Here is an 11,921-nt window from a genome sequence, read left to right as displayed (position 1 = left end):
TTCTGATTCCCTAGAACTGGGCTTGTGTTTTCTGCTCATCCCCTCCAACTACTCCTAAAGCGCTCTTTGCTCAGTTGTAAAACAAAGCATTCAAATCCATGACACAAAAATTAAAGAGAGAAAACGAAAAGCCGCAAGAGTCAAACCCGTTCCTGGGTGTCATGTGGATCAAGCAATTGTTTCGATAAATCCCAAATGATAAATAACATTTCATTGGACAGCCTTTCTAGGAGAAAGCCTTCATTGATTTACGTTTTAGTATGCTAACCCAGTTCTGGAAAATCCAGGCCATAAACATTTAGTTGAACTGAAAGAAAGTTAACTGCTGTTTTAATTTTAAAGGAAATTGCAAAGGTTAGTGATATGTTTTTATGAGTATTATATGCACAATTACAGCAGGCATGACTGGCCAGATTATATTTTACACATACTGAGTCTAGACACGTGTTGGAGCCACAAAGAAGGGAGCAGTCTGGCTGGTTTTGCTAACACTTGCTTCACTTCTGGCATACTCATTTTTTAAAAAGTATGTGCTCTTGATTTTTCATAGTAAAACAGTTTTTGTAATAATATTGGGTAAATAAATAGATATCTTCCAAAGCTATTTGTTATCTTAAGTAATCTAAGTCATTATTGATGTTTTTTCCTGTAATAAGAAAGTTAATAGTTGGAATTGTATGTAGTTGCTATAGTAACTAGCACAAGTCTATTTCTCTTGAAGGGGAAGCGTAGGATTAATTTGTCTTTTAATCTATTTTGTTATGAGAACATCCATGAAATGAAGTAACAGAGATCTGTAGTCCTAATAATTTTATCTTTTTTTACTACAACCCTCTAAATAATCTTTTCAGATTAAAAAATATTAAGTAATAGAATTATTTTGAACTTGAGGAAAAAATAAGTCTAAAATATTCAGAGTCCTTTGTATTATTTTACATTTTGTGGAGTTCATTAATGTTGCACCCAAACAAATTTTAAATTTATGTGTCTTCTATTACTTCACATAATGCTTTTATTTGAAGTAAAAATAACATTCAACTTAAGATGGAAAATGCACCATTACTTCAGAATATAGTAACGTGTCTGATTTTTATATCATGTATTATTTGGCTTAAATTTGCATGAGCATGTGTCTCTATTCCTGTGTACATACGTAGATTTCTCTCACAAATACTCCCCCTGGAGTCTTCACTAACTAATATTAAGTAGTTCTTTAATGCTTTTTTGTGTGTGTGTGTGAGGAAGATAAGCCCTGAGCTAACATCCATGCCAGTCCTCCTCCTTTTTTTTTTCCCCCTTTTTCTCCCTAAAGCCCCAGTACATAGTTGTATGTCATAGTTGCACGTCCTTCTATTTGCTGTATGTGGGACGCAGCCTCAGCATGGCCAGAGAAGCGGTGCGTCAGTGTGCGACTGGGATCCGAACCCAGGCCTCCAGTAGCGGAGCGCACACACTTAACTGCTAAGCCAGTTCTTTAATGCTTTTGACCATCTCATATTAATGTCTATTTCTAAACTAGGGTCGCAAACTTACTCACTGCCAGCCGGGCAGTGAAACTGAGAGACACAGGCCAGGTGGAAGACAATAAGGAGGAGTGGGGACTGAAGATCAGATGCCCAGTAGAAAGATGGCAGCTCCTCCTCTAGCCCTGATGAGTATTGATGTACAGAATGTATACCAGTGTTTTCTCTATTTTTAAAGAGAAGCCGGAATTCTGAGCGTTGATGTGAAATCTGCCTGCATGTAAATCTAGGAAACCAAAGTCATTTAATTTTTGAAAAATGCACCATGAAGGGTCAAAACCATCTGCAGTTTTCTTTGGGATCACCAGTGGTCATTTTGTGTACGCAGCTTACCCCAAAGGGCAACTTCAGCCTTGGGAACACAAAATCATGAACTGTTGATGTCTGCTGATCCGCGGAAAAGTATCAGCATTTACATTTTTGTTTTATAGATTCAGAAAGCAACATGTAGCTGATTGGCTGAAATTCACGTCATAAATCAGAAGCAGTCTTAAAAGAATGGATTCCCTCTTGCTATTTTAAAGTAAGTTGTCATCCTGGATCTAATGATTAAAATTGTATGTTGAGATAAATGGGGGCGTCTGGGGGGAAGAAACATTGAAGAGCAATAAAATGATTTGGGTTTGAGCTATTGGGGCAGTTGATTGAATTATGCAAGGGAACTTTTGTGAGTGGGGCTGCGTAGAAAGACAGGGCACGGAGTAATTGTGGGGGAGAAAGAAGAGGAGGTGAAGATATGACTGGAAGGGAATATTAGGAGGGGAGTTAATAGAGGAAGATAAGGGATTTTGCCATTATGAGTTCAGGTTAACTTCCTCCTAGTCTTCTAATAACACCTTCAATAAAATCCAGATTATACTTCAGTGCTTTCAGAAGCAAGTATATATTCGTAACTGTTGGTTAATTTAAAGTTGTTGTTGCTTGAGATTAGGATGTCCTGAAATTGGCCTCGCGGAAAAACCAGGCATCCTGAGAATGGCCATTATGCCAAAGTTACCTTGGAATCTATATCATGCTATTTTATTAAATAAGGCAGTACTCAGAAAGCAATAGTTTTGAAATGAGAAGTTATGAAGATGCAAAGCTAGGGATTCATTGTAGCAGCTGGGTATATGGGGAAGGAAGGGAGGAAAGTCAAACAGAGTGAAAGGAGTGTACCATATGGCACAATTTTGGGAGCCACTGTACCCTGGGTGGAGGTGGCATCTGCCACCACTAACTGGTTTTTTGCTTCCATCTATTATGATTTTCTTAAACTGCCTTCCTTTCAGCCTGATACTTCACTTCATAATGGAGTTATGAAATAAGACCTGTGGGATCCCAACCTTTGAGGATGACTGTCCATTCTACCCTCCCTTCACTCTAATAGTGAGTAAATGGAGTCCATGTAGACTTCTGATAACAAGATAGAATGTGATTGGTGATGGAGTGGGAGGAATTAAGTCCTAGGATTGGGCTTCACTAAGAAAGTCAAGAGTGGAGTCCTTGTTAAGGATAATATTGTAAAGCAGCCTCTTGGGAGAATCTGTGGCATCTTAGGAAGCATGTTGAATGTGGAGTTTGTCACCATGGATTTGACTTGAAGCCCTGGCATTTTTTTTTACCAACTAGGTGACTCAGGGCAAGTCACTTAACTTCTTTTTGCTTGTAGAGAATGAAAACGTTTTCTTTGGCCCTCTTAGGGTTCCTGGCTGAGTCTGAAAATTAAACTGTCCAAGATAGATTAACAGGAGAAGAACATACAAATTGTACTGAATTTTTACATGTACATGTAAGCCTTCACAAGAGAATGAAGTCCCAAAGAGGCAATCAGAGCAGGAAGCTTTTATACCTTCTAGACAAAGAAACAATAAATTTGTGAAGAATTGACAAGACAAAGGGGTTTGGACTAGGGGTAGTAAGTGATGAAGAAGTAATTAGGAAGAAAAGGGTTATTTTAACAAGGTTTGTTTGTTTCTCAGCCCCAAATTCTCTGTCTCTGGTGACAAGTTTTGTCTTCCTTCCTCCTGGTCCAGGGAGGGTACCTCTCACATGGGAGATTTATCTCCTGCTTTCAGGGAAGAAGGGTGAGGTGGGGGGAGGTCAGAGTGACCTTCCTGCTTCTGCTGTTTTCTCAGACTCCTTCAGCTTAAGATATTCAATATGCTAAGGTGCCATATTTTGGGGTAGCGTGCCCTGAACCCCATCATGCTCTTTCATGATAACTATGTTTCTCAGGATGTACAGGTCATAAGTCTTTCATGGTTATTTTTAAAACGTTATCTTTCTTCTTTCATAAAAATAAAACTATGTCTATTATTAAGAAAAGAGAACTTTATTATCAAATCTGAGCTATTATGAGAATGACTACTACAAAGAATGATGCCACGTTTCAACTTTTTTTAGGAATTGTTACTTCAAAATACAAAAATTCTGTAGAAAAAATAATTCATAATACAAAATCATAGTCTACAATAAATAAATTTCCAGGCAAATAATACTATGCCAGATAATAATTACTGAAGTGATTTATGAAGTGAAGCAGCTTCTAAAATAGTTAACATTTATAAACAAATTTTAGAACATATATCCATAAAATCTAAGCTGTAATTTTTATATAAAACCTAACTTAAAAAAAACTTTTAACTTTGAAATAATTTAAAATTTACAAACAGTAAACAAAGAAGTTGTAAAAATACGACATAGATCTTTCCATATACCCTTCGCACAGCTTCCCCAATTGTTATCTTACATAAGCTTAGCACAGTGTGTCAAATAAGAAAGTTAATATTGATCTACTATTATTAACTAATTTGCAGATCTTATTCAAATTTCTCCAGTTGTCCCACTAACATACTTTTTCTGGCCCAGCACCCAATCCAGGATCTTATATTGCTGTTGGTTTCATGTCTCCTCAGTCACCTTCAATAAGGGACAGTTTCTCAGTCTTCCTTTGTCTTTGTGTTACTTTGTCTTTTAAGAGTACTTGCCAGTTATTTTGTACAATGTCCCTCAGTTTGGGCTTTTCTGAGGATTTGTTATGATTTGATTGAGGTTCCACTGGCTAGACCACCAGAGAAAATAATGTTGTATCCTTCTTAGTGCACCATGTTAGGAGGTACGTGAAGTCGACATACCTCATTACTGGTGATTTCAACTTCAGTCTTTTGGTCAAGGTAACTTATTTTTAAGCAGCTAAAATAAATGATGAAAATTATCAGTGTTTTCAATCTTCTGTTTAAAAATATTTTTGAGCAGTAGATATGTCTCCTAAATAGATGCTGTCTTAAAGTGAGCCAATTGTAAATTATAATAATTAGCTCTCACTAGATTCTAGATTATAATAAAGTACCATATATAAATTTATATACTAATTAAAATTTAATAATAGTATATAATGAAAATAATAATTCCTTGCATACTTTGATGTTTTTGTTGTTATTGTTCATGTAGAAATGGAAAATAATGATAGCTACATTATGAAGGAGTCCAAATTTTATTTATAAGGCTGAGTGTGGACTTAGTAAAAGAATACAGTGACATATGAGGGATATTTGCTCAGAAATTTTCCTTGTTGGAATTTATTAAAATGTTTTATGAACAAGGATACTAATTTCACTGCTAGAATGTGACTTATGACTAGTAATTTTTTAGGTGTATTGTAACAAATCTGTAAAGCTAAGTGACATTTTCTTCCATCCTACTAGCATCTCTCATGATTTTCTCCAAAATCATAAAGGAAGATCTCAGAAACTTTTCTAGGACATTGATAGAGTGCCCCCTGAAAGTGTTTCCTATGGTTTTAATTTGTAACTAATGCATAGACTCGTTAGGACTATCCCCAGTTCCCCCAGAGAGAGAGTCTCCTCATCCTGCAGTTGGAGAGATGGTACCTATTATATGTACAGAGGAACAGAGTAAAACAGATTTTATCTTAAAAGAAAAAAACCAAAAACCTCCACAGCCCATTTTAATGCTTGGCCTTTCAAGACAAGATAAGAAATTAAACAGAAAACACTTGTTATAACCGCTGAATTCCTGTGTTGGCAGAGTCTTTTCTGTATCTTTCATAATAATTAATTAGAAGGAATGGAGCCATGATGTAGAAGTCCAGCTGATTAAAGGGAACTGAGGTTGGGCTTTTGTTTTACATAATTCTCAGGTGACCAGTGAGCCAGCAATAGTTTAGCATGCCAGCTTGGTCTGAGACTCTTCAAAGGCCAGTGCTTGTTTGATGGTTTGTGTTAAGCATCGAGTAGACTGTATGTACACACGTAGTGGTAGGAGTTTGGGGGAAAAACGACAGATGTTTGTGGCAGTTTACGAAGCATTTTCATATACCCTTATCATGAATATCATCACATTATTCCTTAGAACGGCAATCAGAGGGAGGTATCATTATTGCTATATTACAGAGGAGGAAACTGAATTTCTGAGTGATTAACCAAAAGTGATTAACCAAAGATTACAAAATTATTTAAGAGGCATCGTTGAGACATGAGCCCAGATTTTCTAACACAAAATGCTGCCATGTTTCCATTACACTCCTTTACCTCTTGTAAATCTCACTGTCAAATTACAACCTTTCTGAAGATTATTTTTATTTTTAGGCCTCTTCAAATGGGATTGAGATGGAAATTAATTAGAATATGTCACATTACAACTGAGTCTCCAGATGGTTCACACATTTGCATCTACTGTTCAGATCTCTATTCTGAGCTACAGAACCATATACTCAATCACCTATTAGACATCTTAACTTCTGTGTCTCAAAGACATCTCAAATCAGCGTGTCCAAATCCATCAATCCCAGTGCAAATCCCACAAAATCCAAGCCTCTCCCAATGCATCCTCTCCAAGTGAATAGTGCCACTGTCCACTCTGGTAGGAACACCAGAAACACTCCCTCTTGCAACACATTATGAAAATCCTGACAATTTTAACTGCTAAATATTTTTTCAAGCATATCCTCTTTCCACATCTTCATTTCTAGTGCAGTAACCCAACAGTCATCAACGCTGCCTGGACTCCTGCCACAGTGTCCTTCTTGGAGCACCAACACCCATTCTGGCCTTTCTCCAACATATTTTTCATGCTGTAGATAGAGGGTTGTTTTGGTTTTTGTTTCAAATTTGATCATGCTTAAAACACTCCATTGGCTTTTCATTACTCTTTGGATAAAGATCAAATCCTTAACATGGCTGATAAAATCCTGAATTGTTTGGCACCTGCCTAATTTTCCAACATCATCTCATACCAATCCAAAACAAATCCAAAATCCCCAGGCCTTCTCTCCACAACAGCCACTGCCCTTCAGCCTCCCTGGCTTTCTTTTTTTTCCCTGAACGGGTCGGTCTCCATTTCACCTCAGGTTTTTGCAAAACCTGCTCCTCTACTTGGCACATTGTCCTTTGCCACCACTTACCGGTTTAATTTCTATTATTTCCTCAGATGTCGTTGTAATTGTTCCTTCTTCAAGAAAGTCTTCCCCAACCTTGCAGACTTGGTCAAGTCCTCCCTCAAATAGTACAGTGGAAAATAGAAATTTTATAGCACTACTCAGTTATCATTTTCATTCATTTGTGTGAGTCATTAGTTAATGTCTATCTCGACCTCTCAAGTGTAATCTCCATGAAAGATGAAATGGTGTTTCTTTTACTTAGCTCACCTTTGTGCCCCTCCCCTCCTACCATAGCCCCTAACCTAGCCCCTGTCGCATTTGATGAAGGGATTGGTATACAAACAGCTTTTTCCCTGGGCCTTTTTCACTGAGCCAGAGTAATCTAGACACTAACGCAGTAGTATGAAGGGCACCTGCTGTTGGGCCAGGCCTCGCAAAAATTTACGGGGAATAGTAAGTATCAAACATTAGAGAGAGTGTGAGTTGTAATCCAGTAGGAAGCAAAAGTCAAAAGTCAGAAGAATAAGTTGGGCCGGCCCGGTGGCTTAGTGGTTAGGTGCACGCACTCTGCTGCTGGCGGCCCGGGTTTGGATCCTGGGCGCGCACCCACGCGCCGCTTCTCCGGCCATGCTGAGGCCGCGTCCCACATACAGCAACTAGAAGGATGTGCAACTATGACATACAACTATCTACTGGAGGGCTTTGGGGAAGAAAGGGAGGAGGATTGGCGGTGGATGTTGGCTCGGAGCCGGTCTTCCTCAGCGAAGGGAGAGGAGGATTAGCACGGATGTTAGCTCAGGGCTGATCTCCCTCACAAAAAAAAAAAAGAAGAATAAGTAGATCCTAATGAATGGAATGGAAGCAAAACAAGGTTATAACCTGGACCATGAATTTCCAACCCAGGAACTTTGGTGATTAGATGTGAAGCCCACCATCACTGGGTCAGGTCAACCACCTTTATCCTTTCTTTAGTTTTTTAGTAATAACTCCATAGTTTTTGCGTGAGGAACTACTCCTTTTACATGGCAGGCTGTCTTAGAAGAGTAATAGACACAAAAAGACAAGCTCTTCTTAATCCAAACCCAAACTGCCTTTCCTGGATATTTAGTCCTGAATGAGTAATCCCAAGGACCAAACATATTTGGAATTAATTTGTTCCTCAGATTATGCCCTAAGTCGTTGATTGTTAGTTCTGCTTACCTAGACACTGGAGTTGCCTTGCTGCTTGTCCTTTCCAAGACAGACTATTCAGGTTTTCCTTGATGCCTTTATCCTTCCAATAAATGACTTTATCTTGTTTACCTATTCCCTATTTCTTTCTTCTATCTATCTATCTATCTATCTATCTATCTATCTATCTATCTATCTAATCTATCTAGGTTTAAGTTAGCCGATGTTAGTTTCTATTGCTTGAAGTAATATGCATGTTAAAGTCACTGTGGGATCAAGTCTGTGATTGAATAAACACAGGGAATTGCATGTCTATTTTTTATTAATGTCACAGTTTTAAAAAACTGAAGATGATAACTTAGATAAAAATATAAATTATAGATTAAATGTTAGCCCTAAATTAGAGATACAATATATCAGATATATCTTTTGTGGGAGACAATTTTCTTTCCTAAAAAACAAAAACTGTAACAAACTAAATTTAAAATTTTCAGGCAAATAGACACATTTTTTGTTTGTATATATTTTAAATGAAATTATGATGGATGATCTATTCACAAATGTTGACAGAACTGCTTTGACAACTCAAAGGCATATGAAAAGTTTAGCAGAGAAAAGTCAACCCCCATTCAGTGGCACAGTAAGAAAGAAGAGAGGGGAGGGGTCACCTCAAACTCAGACAGTGCCCCTGACCTTGTGGAAAATTGAATCCCTTTTTGTTTTAAATTCTCTTTTCAACTTAAAAATGAAACTTCCAAATAATTCCCTTTACTTATCAATCATTTGTGGGCTTTAATTTTTTAAGCCATCTATGTACTCATTTTAGTCTCTGTTCTAGATGTCATTCTCGTATTAGGAGCTCTCCCATAGATGAGAGAGTTGAGAGAACAAAGTGATGCCCTTGTTCTAGCAGATGACCCGTATTAATAGACATTCTGAAAGGAGAGCACAACAGAAATTGCTGGTGTAAATGAATGATACCCTGTCTTAAACACAAAGACTTCCGGTAACTTCTATATGAATTCCATTCATATAGAAATTCGAAACCTCAATTACTATTACTATGACAATTGGAAACCTCAATTACTATGCACTTGAAAAAGTTTAGGTGTGAATCTCGTGGAACTGATATTCTCAGAATTTCTACCTCTCTAAATTCTTCTACAATAAAAATTCTGATTTAGCTATTTGCCAAAAATTACAGAGTGACAGCATTGGCACGATTGTTCTTTCTTTCTTCCACTATTTTGAAATTTGTTCATTCATGCATTCATTTAACTAACAGTGTTTGAGAACTCACTTTATGCTTGGCATTGTACGAAACACTCTAATTACAAAGATTAGAAGGATGGAGTCTATGTCCTCAAGTTACTCAAAGTTTAATTTGTTACAAAGAAATATACATAACGTTTCTAATGTGATGTTTTTGGCTGCAAGAAACAAAGTCCATGCACTTTGTGCACAGTACAAATTGGAAAATCCAGCAGCTCAAAAGTGAGAGCAATGCTTCAGGTTTTTTTCATCTTTTCTCCCAGCCATACTTAATGAGCTATCTTTTATCATAGGCTTTACGTTCATAGCATCAAGATGGCTACAGCAGCTCCAAGCATAACATCCTCACCCAACAGCATACAAAAGCCAGAAGGGAGAGGGAGAATTATGGGTCTAACTGTCTCAAGTTCTTTTTTAAAAGTAAATAAAAATTGCTCGGATATCTCCCAGCAGACATCTCTCATTTTTCGTTCGTCAGAATTTTATCCTATGCTCATTTTTATACTCATCATTGACAAGGGCAATAGAAATACTGTTTTTCAAGAGTCAAAATTTCAACAGTCAAAATTTACCCACAAAATTTGCTGTGGTGTTGGGGAGGGACTCAACCTCAACTGAGGAACATGACTACCTAATTTTTTAATAAGTATTAACAAAGAAGGGTATAGAATGGGTTTGTGTGGTCAACCAGAAGTCTACTACATGTAGATAATTGTAATTCAAGATGATTAGTGCTTTAGTAGTTGTGTATACAAGATCCTCTGAAATTTTGCAGAATAATCTGAGGATGCAAAACCTTCTAAAAAGTGTTTTCTAAGTTGATTAGTGCTGACTATAAGTGCAAGGGGAAGTCACAGAATGCTGAATAAATCTAAAATCCTGGCCAGTTTTTATCAAAACATCATTCCACTATTTACAAAAACCTCAATTCCAGTGAAGTGGAAAGAACATTAGAAAAAGAAGAAAGAAGAAACAAAGTTTCTTACTCTGCTCTATTTCTGAGTCTACATCAATGGTTAATGTCACTTAACCATCTCTAAAATCTGGATAAAAATTCTTACCTCATGCGTGGATTATGAAACTTAAATGAGATAAATATATAAAAGCAATTTGTGAACTTTAATTTGTGCACATATGTTTTCTATGTAAATAGATTTATTAATGTGTATATATCACGTCTCTCTCTCTGTCCATTTATCCATCTTTCTGTCTCCCCAGCATGTTCAGTCAATGCCACACCTATTTTTACAATATCCTCTTGTTAGTTAATGCCACGTAATGAATTCACAGAGCTGCCTGCAGTCAATTCCGTCATAATTTTCGGAAAATCAAAACTGTTAAGAGGGAATAAAATCAAACTGACTTTTCAGCCAGAGAGAACTACAGCATCTAAATGTTATATTAACAGCTCCATGTTCCACAGACAGGAACGTGAATCTGCTGCATTATGGTGCCTTGAAAGAAAATAAGAAAGCACTCTCCAGGTAATTATACATTTGTCCTTCTCTTGCCTTGTGCATTCTGGAAGTTTGGGGAAAAAATTTTTTTCAAGCAGGTACAAACTTTAATTCTCAGACAATAAATGCTGGTCAAAGAAACACTTATGAAGAGACCTCGAGGCCCTATGTTATGCTTTCAATCATTCAAGTCCTTAGAATACATTTTCTTTACATTTCCCTTTTTTCTAAGAAGCAAGAGTTATCTCTTGAAATGGTCTCATTCTCCCAATGAACCTGACAGGTATTGTTAAAGAGACCAGGAATTTACACATGTGAACTGGATGTCTACAATAATCGTGCAAAAACAACATCACAAATTCATCCACAACCTATTAAGTTTCAAATCTCATTTTTTTGTTGAGCTGTAATTGACATAAATATAATGCAATATTGCAAAATAATCACCACAATAAATCTAGTTAACATCCATCACCATACATAATTACAGAATTTTTTTTCTTGTGATGAGAACTTTTAAGATCTATTCTCTAAGCAACTTTCAAATAGCAATACAGTATTATTAACTATAGTCACCATGCTGTACATTACATCCCCAGGATTTATTTATTTTATAACTGGAAGTTTGTACCTTTTGTCTCCCTTCACACATTTTGCCCACCCCCTACCCCCACCTCTGGCAACCAACAATCTCTTCTCTATATCTATGAGCTTATTTTTTTGTTTTTTTAGATTCAACATATAAGTAAGATCACACAGTGTTTGTCTTTTGCTGTCTAACTTATTTTACTCAAGATCATCCATCTTGTCACAAATGGAAAGATTTTATTCTTTTTTATGGCTGAAGAGTATTCCATTGTATATATATACATGTATGTGTATGTGTGTATATATATATATATATATATATATATATATGTATATACATACACACACCACATTTCTTTATCCATTCATCTGTCAATGGACGCTTAAGTTGTTTCCATATTTTGGCTATTGTAAATAATGCTGCAGTTAACATGGTGGTGCGTAAATCTTTTTGAGTTAGTGTTTTCATTTTCTTCTGATAAATACCCCAAAGTGGAATTGCTGGATCATATAGTAGTTATATTTTTAATT

The 11,921-nt window shown here is 36.6% G+C and overlaps 1 long non-coding RNA gene across 1 annotated transcript in view; it reads left to right on the top strand.

Annotated features, from left to right (window-relative positions):
• Positions 1–1,963: 1,963 nt before the first annotated feature.
• LOC131411222 (uncharacterized) overlaps positions 1,964–11,921 on the top strand; it is a 130,859-nt gene continuing 120,901 nt past the window's right edge. Inside the window, exons 1-2 of the long non-coding RNA XR_009221518.1 lie at positions 1,964–2,046; positions 2,795–2,891. This is a non-coding gene — a long non-coding RNA (uncharacterized LOC131411222). The remainder of the gene's footprint in view (positions 2,047–2,794; positions 2,892–11,921) is intronic.

Source organism: Diceros bicornis, chromosome 2, assembly GCF_020826845.1.
Source record: "Diceros bicornis minor isolate mBicDic1 chromosome 2, mDicBic1.mat.cur, whole genome shotgun sequence".
NCBI classification, from domain to species: domain Eukaryota; kingdom Metazoa; phylum Chordata; class Mammalia; order Perissodactyla; family Rhinocerotidae; genus Diceros; species Diceros bicornis.
Note: the sequence above shows the minus strand (reverse complement) of the source record. Positions and strands in the feature narration are given on the sequence as shown.